The sequence below is a fragment of the Meriones unguiculatus genome, chromosome 10 (assembly GCF_030254825.1).
Source record: "Meriones unguiculatus strain TT.TT164.6M chromosome 10, Bangor_MerUng_6.1, whole genome shotgun sequence".
Taxonomy (NCBI): Eukaryota; Metazoa; Chordata; class Mammalia; order Rodentia; family Muridae; genus Meriones; species Meriones unguiculatus.
This window is the reverse complement of record NC_083358.1, coordinates 81257919-81270009: the sequence shown is the minus strand read 5'-3', so window position 1 is coordinate 81270009 and position 12091 is coordinate 81257919.

Here is a 12091-nt window from a genome sequence, read left to right as displayed (position 1 = left end):
TTTCTGATCTTAGTCTATCAGTTCACCTCAAAAGTGGCTGCATTGTCCTCTACTATGGCCTGGTAAGGCTGCTCCCCCCTCAGGGGGAGGTGATCAAAGAGCAGGCCAATCTGATTATGTCAGGGGCAGTCCCTCTTCACATTACTATGTAACCCAATTGGACTCTGAACTGCCCTGGGCTACATCTGTGCAGGGGTTCTGGGTTATCTCCATGAATAGTCCTTGGTTGGAGTATGAGTCTCTGGGAAGTTCCCTGTGTTCAAATTTTCTTGTTCTGTTGCTCTCCTTGTGGAGACCCTGTCCTCTTCAGCTCTTTTTTTTTCTTTTTTTTTTTTCAATGCTGTTTATTCAGGATAACTGCATCATAATATCGGAAATGTCCTTATCTCCAGAGCAGATGGGATTTCTCACCTAACACAGAATATCCAACATTTTCAGCAAAGGACAGCAAGAGGACATACAGATTCCCAGAGCTGATGCTTATACATGAAGAAACTCTTTTGTCAATTTCTATATTCTAATTGAAATAAAAAGTTATATCCTGAGCTGAATAACTATTAGAGAAAGATACAAAAGAACATTCACTGTAATTAGCGCAGGCTAGAGAAAGAGTCAGCAATGCAGGGGATTGTAAATCACCCATATTGTAAATCACCCATGAATGCAAGGTGAGCATACAGGATAATTCAAAGGCTCACTGTCAATTTGGAGTATGGAGAATGCAAACACGATAAAGATAATGCTGCCTAAAAATACAACCAAGACCAATTCAAGAAAATTTTAATTTATTATGTGATTTTAATTTGCAAATCAATTTATCTTCCATTTTCAATTATTTATAAATATATATATATATATGAGAATATAAACCAATTTTAAAGTAAAATGCCCATTGCTTTTTTGTTTTAATTTAATTTACTTTTTAATTAAAAAATTATATTAATTACAGTTTATTCACTTTGTATCCCAGCTGTAGTCTTCTCCCTCATTCCCTCCTAATCCTACAGCCCCTCCCTTTTTTCCTCCCATGCCCTTCTCCAATTCCACTGAGAGAAGTTCCTCTTCCTCCTCCATCTGAGGCTAAACTATCAGGTCTCATCAGGACTGGCTGCATTGTCTTCCTCTGTGGCCTGGTAAGGCTGCTCCCCCCTCAGGGGGAGGTAATCAAAGAGCCAGCCACTGAGTTCATGTCAGAGTCATTCCCTGTTCCCATTACTAGAAAACCCACTTGGATACTGAGCTGCCATGGGCTACATCTGAGCAGGGGCTCTAGTTTATATCCATGCATGGTCCTTGTTTGGAGTATCAGTCTCATGAAAGACCCATGTGCCCAGAATATTTGGTTCTGTTACTCTCCTTGTGGAGCTCCTCTCCCCTCTATATCTTACTATCTCCCCCTTCTTTCACAAGATTCTCTACACTCTACCTAAAGTTTGGTTTGAGTCTCAGCATCTGCTTTGATACCCTGCTTGGTAGAGTCTTTCAGGGGCTCTCTGTTCTAGGCTCCTGTCCTGTTCCTTGTTTTCTCCCTCTTCCATTGTCTGTCTTCTTTGCCTTTCTGAGTGAGGACTGATCATCTTACCCTTCTTGCTTAGTTTCTTAAAGTGTACAGATTTTACCTTTCTCAGACAATAAGGAATAGTGCTTCCTCCTGACCCAGGGATACCACTCCTAGACATATATGCAAAACATGCTCAAGTACACCACAAGGAAATTTGCTCAACCATGTTCATAGCAGCTTTATTCATGATAGCCAGAATCTGGAAACAACCCAGATGTCCCTCAACAGAATAATGGATACATAAATTGTGGTATATTTACACAATGGACTACTACTCAGCAAATGAAAGCAAAGAAATCATGAAATTTACAGGCAAATGGTGGTATCTAGAAAATATCATCCTGAGTGTGGTATCCCAGAAGATGAAAGACACACATGGTATATACTCACTTATAAGTGGATCGTAGACATATAATATAGGATAAACATACTAAGATCTATACATAATATCTATTTCTATACATGAAATATCTGTTATAAGTACTTTACTAGTATTGTCTCCCAAACACATATATATTAAGATTTGGCCTAGAGTTAAAGAGGTTGCTGAAGAAAATATGTCTTCTTATTCAATATAATATAAACAGAAGTTTAAATAATAAAATTTAATCCTGTTAAATAAAATCAATTCACATGATTAGTTCTAATATTACTCTTGATCTTTTAAATAATTACAATTAATTAAGTGACTCTAATTATTTGAAACTATAAATAATTTTGATCCTTAAGAAATTATTTTAGGATAATTTAAACAGCTCTCTAATGCATATTCTCCACCATTATGAATGCGGTATTAAGTACTGTAAATAGTATCAGCGCCGCGTTGTAGGAGCACCCTTCATATGGCCATTTAAAGTATTGATAAGTTGTCTTCATGTTTTTATGCAGCTTAAGTGAAAAACACTTGTAATTTATCTTAAATACAAATCACTTCCTATTAGAAAGTTGAAATATGTTTTTGAAAGCATTTTTTTTCTAATGCTAGGATTCAATATACAGAGGGAAATACAGGTGTTCTTGACCTCAGGTGGGCGTTCATACCTTCAAAGACAGAGCCCCTTGGACTTTAGTACTGTGCAGGGTGATAAGTATGGATGTATTTGCATTTTTCTACATGTAAACATCCAGTTAGACCAGCACCATTTGTTGAAGATGCTATCTTTTTTCCATTGTATGGTTTTAGCATGTTTGTCAAAGATCAGGTGTCCATAGGAGTGTGGGTTTATTTCTGGGTCTTCTGTTCCCTTCCATTGATCCACCATTCTCTTTCTATGCCAGTACCATGCAGTTTTTATTACTGTTGCCTTATAGTACAGCTTAAGATCAGGGATGGAGATACGTCCAGATGATCTTCTATTGTAGAGGATTGTTTTAGCAATTCTGGGTTTCTTGTTATTCCATATGAAGTTGAGAATTTTTCTTTCCAGGTCTGTAAAGAATTGTGTTGGTAATTTGATGGGAATTGCATTGAATCTGTAGATTGCTTTTGGTAAGAAGGCCATTTTTAATATGTTAATCCTGCCAAGCCATGAGCATGGGAGATCTTTCCACCTTCTGATATCTTCTTCTAATTCTTTCTTCAGAGACTTGAATTTTTTTTTTTTTCATACAAGTCTTTGCCTTGCTTGGTTAGGGTTACACGAAGGTACTTTATGTCATTTGTGGCTATAGTGAAGGGTGTTGTTTCCCTAATTTCTTTCTCAGCCCTTTTGTCTTTTGTATACAAGAGGGCTACTGATTTTATTTGAGTTAATTTTGTATCTGGCCATACTTATCACCCTGCACAAAACTAAAGTCCACGTGGATCAAAGACCTCAACATAAAACCAGACACATTAAATCGGTTAGAAGAAAAAGTGTGGAATACCTTAGAACTCATTGCTACAGGAGACAACTTCCTGAACAGAACAGTAACAGCACAAGCTCTAAGAGCAACAATCAATAAATGGGACCTCATGAAGCTGAAAAGCTTCTGTAAAACAAAGGACACCGTCATCAAAATAAAATGAATGCCTATAGATTGGGAAAGAATCTCCACCAACCCTTTATCAGACAGAGAGCTAGTATCCAGTATATATAAAGAACTCAAGAAGCTGAAAAGCAGCAAACCAAGTAATCTAATTAAAAAATGGGAACAGAGCTAAACAGAGAATTCTCTGTAGAGGAATATATAATGGCAGAGAAACACTTAAAGAACTGCTCAATGGCCAAGATCAAAAACTCGAGTGACAGCACATGGTGGAGAGGTTGTGGAGAAAGGGGAACCCTCCTCCACTGCTGGTAGGAATGTAAACTTGTACAACCACTCTGGAAATCAATCTGTCACTTTCTCAGACAACTAGGAATAGTGCTTCCTCAAGGTCCAGCCATACCACTCCTAGGTATATATCCAAAAGAGGCTCAAGTACATAATAAGGACATTTGCTCAACCATATTTGTAACAGCTTTATTTGTAATAGCCAGAAGCTGGAAACAGCCCAGATGCCCCTCAATTGAAGAATGGATGTAGAAATTGTGGTACATCGATACAATGGAATATTACTCAGCAATGAAAAATAAGGAAATCATGAAATTTGCAGGTAAATGATGGGACCTGGAAAGGATCATCCTGAGTGAGCTATCCCAGAAGCAGAAAGACGCACACGCGGTATATACTCACTCACAGAGACATGTAATATAGGATAAACCTACTACAATCTGTACATCTAAAGAAACTAATCAAGAGAGAAGACCCTGACTAAAATGCTCAATCCCCATCCCGAAAGGCAAAGAGGAAGGACATCAGAAGAGGAAGAAAACAGGAAAGAAGCTAGAAACCCGACACGGAGGGCTTCTGAAAGGCTCTGCCCTGCAGACTATCAAAGCAGATGCTGAGACTTATGGCCAACTGTTGGGCAGTGTGCATGGAATCTTAAGTAAGAAGTGGGAAATAGTAAGATCTGGAGAGGACAGGAACTCCACAGGACAGCAACAGAACAAAAAAAATTTGAACACAGGGGTCTTCCCAGAGACTCATACTCCAACCAAGTACTGTGCATGGAGATAACCTAGAACCCCTGTGCAGATGTAGCCCATGGCAGTTTAGTGTCCAAGTGGGTTACATAGTAATGGGAAGGGTGACTGCCTCTGACATAATCTGATTGGTCTGCTCTTTGATCACCTCCCCCTGAGGGGGGAGCAGCCTTACCAGGCCACAGAAGATGACAATGCAGCCACTTCTGATGAGAACTGATAGTCTAAGATCAGAAGGAAGGAGAGGAGGACCTCTCCTATCAATGGACTTGGGGTGGGGCATGCGTGAAGAAGGGGGGAGAAGGGTGGAATCGGGAGGGGAGGAGGGAGAGGTTTATGGGGGGATACAAAGTGAATAAAGTGTAATAAATAAATAAATAAAGAAAAGAAAAAAGTATGTGAAAAAGAAGACAGAGCCCCAATTAAACTTTAATAGTATCTAAAGCACAAAAGGTTTCCATGAGAAACTATAGCCCTCAATTCTGAAATTTGACAGTGTAAAATACATATCCTTTTAAGCTATTGTTGTATTATACTATAGAACATTTTAGCAGAAAAATCCTTGTTTATACCCATGCTTGATATTTTCAGGAAAATAATCACTCATGGAGACTGTTTTCATTAATCATATTTAAAGCACATTTTTTTTTAAATCTCATAAACTGCAGTGTAAGAGAAATCATATTAGTGTGAAGACAATCCCTCTATACATCTACTTGCATAAAGGAGGACTGATTTTAATTGGATTGTGAAAAACTGAGAATTTAGTAATATTAAAGATATTTTGGGTAATCAGTATATGAGTATTCATGGAGTTATACTTCTGCCAAAACTGTCAGCTTATGTAACTGCCTAGTGGCAAAGCCGATATTAATGGGCGAGAGTCATTAATGCCCCAGGCCTCTCTTCGTTTGCTAAGACATGATAATCAGCTCTGCCGGGCTATATGGTTTAACCTCTGCCAATTCATAAATACATCATTCAAATGAGTGTCATAAATAGAAGTGTAAGTTGCTACTGTCCTCAGAGCCTTCTGTCAGGAATTAGAAGCAGGCTTGTTGGGGAGTGTAAGCTAAAAAGAAGCCTTGCTGAATTTGCTATAAATGAGTGTGGTGAGGCTTTTCTGAGAGGTAACCAATAAGCCATTATTAAACTGCACATTATTTGAACACTATAGGAAAAGAAATGTGTTCTCTATTTTTAAACTTTTTAAAATTTAACAATTTATTGACAAGGATTACCCCTCCAAGTAAACTTTTAGGTTTATCATTGTTCTATATCATAACTACAAGTGATTTCATATTTACCTGATGCTCTCTCACATGTAATACATGTTTCCCATAGATAACTCTTACATATCGTAGGCAAACACCACATGGCAGTATGGTGTTATGACAGTTATTTTAATTTTATTGTGATGGGGACGGATTACCAACACCATGTCTTACATATATGTTTGCAACAAGCAAGTTAATTTAGTAAGATTTCAAGTCCAAACTGAATTTTATATAACAAAGTAAAAAAAAAATGTATTGCATTGTTATTCATGCAGTGTTGACACACATATTTCAGCATAGCACTCCATCCCTTCTGGTAAAATTTGCATTTCATGCTTCATTACAGAAAAAGACAAATACAATACTTCAAGAAATTCTATGTTGTACTCACAAAAACTTGTAAATATGGTCAAAATTAACACAATTCATTAATATACTTATTGTTTTTATAATTAGCTCACCAGGGATATACTCATAGATTTTTGTGAAATTTGACTATAGAGTTTTAAATAGCACATTCAATTTTGTAGTAGCAAGCTCACTTTACAGCGTTTAATTGGCACTGTTTAATTATGATTGCAAAACATATTATTATGAAATGTTAAATTAATATAATTGTTACAAAGAAAACCTAAATCTTCCAACATTTCCTTCTCGTCAGACAAATTAGAATAGGAGGTTGAAAATGTTGCTTAATAAACAGCCTTTCTTCTGCCAAAAACTGTTGGGCAACCATTTGTGACTAACATCAGTGAGTAGCAAGGTCACAGCCAAGTCCATAATTAGAGTGTCAAACAGAACATCAATTTTTATCCAAGTTTTCATTTGAAAAGATTCCTAGAAGAGTAAGCCCTTTGTATATTATTATTGCAGTCTTTAATACTCAGTCTTGCTAATGATTTCCTCCAAAGTTAGTATGGATTTTCATACACTAATTATATAATTTTCAAAATTGAATTCTGATAGGGATATTTTCAGGTAAAATGAAAGTTTTGTTTTTCGTTTATTTCAATAATGATTTAAAATATCGTATTTCAATCTTTAAAATAAATACAGCAAAATGAAGTTTTGTTTTGCACATTTTTATTTTTCTTTTGGAAGTTGAAATTCTTACACTTTCCATTTTAGGATTATTTCTCAGTTCCGGATCTAATTTCAAGCAGATTTTTGTGCATGCAAAATCTTCACATATTAAAAATGATGGACTTGTCATGCTTCAGAACTGTGTAAAGCAGATGAACTGATGTGCACATGGCTTGCCTCCAAGAATGCTGATATTCTTTCTTGTTGAAGCACTAATTGTTGATTTCTTTCCCCAAATGCAGACCCTTGACAGAAATCCGAATAAAAGATCATTTTGTGCATTCATCACATTGATATCGATATTTACCTTTATTTATCATAGACTTTTATATTAATGTAAAGTTTTTGATGCAATCGCTGTAAACTTTTTTTGAGCTTTTAGACTTGTGTTTAAGTTTAAATGTGTGTCCATTTGTGGGTATGTGCACATGAGTGAGTACTGATGTTTGCAGAAGCTAGAAGATTTTTCAGGAGTGCAGTGCTGAGCTGCTCAGCGGGGTGCCAGGAAATAAACTAAGTTCTCCTACAAGAGCACAGTGAGCTCCTCGCCCCTGAGCAATCACTGCAGCCTCTTTTCATAATTCTTGGTCAAAGATCATGGAAAATTCTAACTTTATCACCAAATGAAAACTCAGAACACTTTTCACTGTAATTGTGTGTGTGTGCATATTTATACATCCAGTAATTTTGTGAAATAGCATTTTGTTTATAAATATTTCAGAAAATGTAAATACCACTCTTATTTCAGAGAAAAAAGAGAAACAACTCTCTATGCTTTATAAATTGAGACTTGTTTTGAGAAAATACTTCTATTTTTATGTAAATAATTTATATTATAAATAAAAAATTTATATAAATAGTATTGTTTATATAATAGAAAGACATAATTTGTGAGCAAGAGTTGATTTTTAAATTATCATTATATGAAATATACTCTTATATAGCTTTTTCTATCTTAAATTATGTATAACTGGATAATCATATTTTCTGTGGAATTTGATGATTCTGTTCAAAGTATTTTCCTAATGCACATGTATAAATTATGCTTAATCAAATTGCTTTTTAAACATATCTAGCAAGTGATTTTTAACATTATGTTAGAGCATTTAAAATAAAATAGTTTAATAATTTATTCATTTTCATAATTATATTATTAGTTAAATACATTTAAGAGTATATACAAAGTGAAATGTGCTGAATATATTCATATTTAACTTAGGGAGCTTTTGAATTTGTGATGTTACTCAGTGAATAAATGAAATGTTGCTTAGTGGAGCATAAGTAATTCACCTTGTAGAGGTCGAGTTTTAATTCTCCCCTTTCTCAGTACTTTTTACTTTGGAGCCTTTGAAATTCTCTAACTTTCTGATCTCCCTGAGTTTACAAAAATATACTAAATGGATAAACATTGTTTGCATTCATAGTGTAAGTGTGTAAACTAGAAAGTAGCTTCTTAGCTGCTGTAACCTTAGGAGAATCTCCCTTCTTTCCAGAATGGAGTGTATCAATTTGAGGGAGGAGCTGGTTTGTTCTATGAAGAAATGTTGTAAACAATTGTCCATGTGTTTTTGCTTTCTTATTTATTTGAGAACGTAATATAATTAAATAATATCTTCCTTCCCTTTCTTTTTCCAAACTCTCACTTACAGCCCTCTTTACTCATAATCAAATCCATGACCTTTCTCTTCATTATTTGTTACTATGTTTGTGTGTGTGTATGTATGTATGTAAACGCTTATCTGTACATGTATGTCTGTGTGTATAAGTATGTATGTGTATATATGTATATGTATGTATATGTATCCTTAAATTTAACTCTTTAGAGTGTGTTCTACTCACATGTTATTTGTTTTCAGGGATGACCATTTAGCACTGGATAACCATAGGAAAGACATTTTTTTTTTCACTCTAGGCATTTCTGTAGTTCTCTGCATACTGTTGGATGCCTTACAGACTTTCTCTTGTCCACTTGGGCATGTCTGTAGTTCTTCTTATCCAGCTCATGTTAATTTCTCATGTTAGTGAGAAATTATGGGTGTAGATTCAGACACTTCTAAGCATATATAATCTCACAGCAAACTCCTCGATCCTCTGACTCTTATAATTTTTCTTATTCCCTCCTCTACAATGTTTTCCAAATCTAAATTACCAGAGTGCTCTGTAAACATTATTTTTGTTACTTGACTTTCCAGCTCTGCATTTAATAGTATCAATATCAGAAAGAAACTGTGATTAAGGAAATGTCAACTGATGTGAATGTAGGTCTACCCAGGGGAGTAGACCTGGATAATGCGTGCTACTTTTATACCTCAATTATGTCAACAAGGAAGCCTTCCAAAGTCTTCAGGAAATATGCTGAATGTACTAAAATACACTAAATAAATAAACATAATTCATAAAGAACTTTTATATATTCTGTTTGTTAGTTTATTAAATGTGCCAGATGGTGCACATTTTAAACTTGTATCTGTGGAATCATTTCACCCTCAAGAAATTACAAAAGAAGTAGATATAATTAATAAAAATTTTGTCAATAACTAAATAACATAGTCCATTATCTATAATGCAGTAAGATTTTAGTAAAAAAAAAAAAAAAAAAAGTCTTTGAGGGACATCTGAGTTGTTTCCAGGTTTTGGCTATTACAAATAAAGCTGCTACAAACATGGTTGAGCAAATGTCCTTGTTGTGTACTTGAGCATATTTTGGATATGTGCCTAGGAGTGGTATAGTTGGACCTTGAGGAAGCACTATTCTTAATTGTCTGAGAAAGCGCCAGATTGATTTCCAAAGTGGGTATAGAAGTTTAAATTCCCAAAAGCAGTGGAGGAGGGTTCCCCTTTCTCCACAACCTCTCCAGCATGTGTTTTCACTTGAGATTTTGATCTTAGGCATTTTGATAGCTGCAAGGTGAAATCTTAGGGTCATTTTGATTTGCATTTCCCTAATGACTAAGGGCTTTGAGCAATTAAGTGTTTCTCTGCCATTCTGTATTTCTCTACTGAGAATTCTCTTTTTAAATCCGTACCCCATTTTTTAATTGGATTGCTTGATTTGTTGCTTTTTAACTTCTTTAGTTCTTTATAAATTCTGGATATTTGGAGGAATGGTTACAGAAACTATGGTACATTTACACAATGGAATACTACTCAGCAATTAAAAACAATGAAATCATGAAATTTGCAGGCAAATGGTGGGATCTAGAAAAGATCATCCTGAGTGAAGTATCCTAGAAGCAGAAAGACACATATGGTATATACTCACTTTTAAGCAGATACAAGACCTGTAAGATAGGACAAACATACAAAATGTGTACACCTAAAGAAGCTAAACAAAGAAGAGGTTCCAGGGTAAGATGATCAATCCTCACTTGGAAAGACAAATGGGATGGACAGTGGAAGTAGGAGAAAAACAGAAACAGGACAGGAGCCTACCGTAGAGGGCCTCTGAAAGACTCTACCTAGCAGTGTAGCAAAGCAGATGCTGAAACTCATAACCAAACCTTCGACAGAGTACAGGGAATCATGCAAAAGAAGGGGGAGTTAATAAGAGCTTGAGAGGGCAGGAGCTTCACAAGGACCAAATATATCTGGGCACAGGTGTCTTTTTTTGAGACTGATTCTCCAACCAAGGACCATGCACAGATATAACCTAGAACCCCCGCTCAGATGTAGCCCATGGCAGCTCAGTATCCAAGTGGGTTTTCCTAGTAAGGGGAAGAGGGACTGTCTCTGACATGAACTCAATGGCTGGCTCTTTGACCTCCCTCCCCCTCCAAAGGGGGGAGCAGCTTTGGTAGGCCACAGTGGAAGACATCGCAGCCAGTCCTGATGAGACCTGATAAGCTAGGGTCAGATGGAAGGGGAGGAGGACCTCCCCTATCAGTGGACTTAAAGAGAGGCAGGGAGGAGATGAGGGAGGGAGAGCATGATTGTGAGGGAATGAGGGAAGGGGGTACAGTGGGGATACAAAGTAAATAACCTGTGATCAATATAAAAAATAAAATTATTAAAAAATTTCAAAAACTTTAAAAAACCTGCAAAGTAAAAAAAAAGAGAAACTCTTTCATTAATTAAATTTATAAAATGAAGTAGAAGCTAATTTGATTGTTTCTTAAAGTTTTGAAGTGTATGTTATTTATTTGATGCTTGTAACTATGTTGATATTCAACATTAAAGAAATAATTTCTATATCACAAATTTATTACAAGGTTATGAGCTAGCTCTCTCTTCTCTCTCATGTATGTGTGTGTGATATGTATGAATATGGAGTACACATATGTGTTTGGAAAAGTAGACTTGTGGGTGTGCACCGACATGTGAGTTTACAAGTTAGGATGAAGTTTAAATTTCTGTGTTATTCATTAGGTTTTACCAACTCTATCCTTAGTATGCAAGATCTCTCATTGGCTTGAACGTAACCATGTAGTCTAGACTGGATTCTCATTAAAATCCTAGGCTCAACCTGTCTGCTCCTCAGGTGCTGGGATTACAATCACGAATCATCATAAGTGACCTTTTCACATGGTTCCTGGGAGGAAAACTGGGGTCCTAATATTTGCAAACATCTTGTTTATTGAAAAATCTCCCCAGCCAACAAGATTTTGATTTTATTTGTTTGTTTGTTTTTGTATTGATTGTTTTTTTTTTTACTTTTGTTATTATTTTTATACATGCCCCTCCTTTACCATTTTGAGAGAGAAGCGTGTAATTTTTGGAAAGAAGATGTGAAAATGAGTCCGTACTTTAGAATCCTTGCTCCATTAGGTATTTTAGAATGCTTTCATTCTCTGTACGATTTTATTTAGTGAGGCTTACTGTCTACATGAGTGTCATGAGCTTAATAATAAAACACAGTTAAATAATTTTTATTCCCTATCAGTGCAATTTTAGTATAATGATTGTTATATTTTTAAAATTCTTAGACAATAAGATTCCCTGTACTCTGCCCAAAGTTTGGCTACCAGTCTCAATATCTTCTCTGATACCCTGCAGGGTAGAGTTTTTCAGAGGCCCTCTAGGGTAGGTTCCTGGCCTGTTCTCTGTTTTCCCCCTCTTTGCCTTTCTGAATGAGGATTGAGTATCTTACTTCCTTCCTGATTAGCTTCCTTAGGTGTACAGATTTTAGTATGTTTACCCTATATTATATGTTTAATATCCAC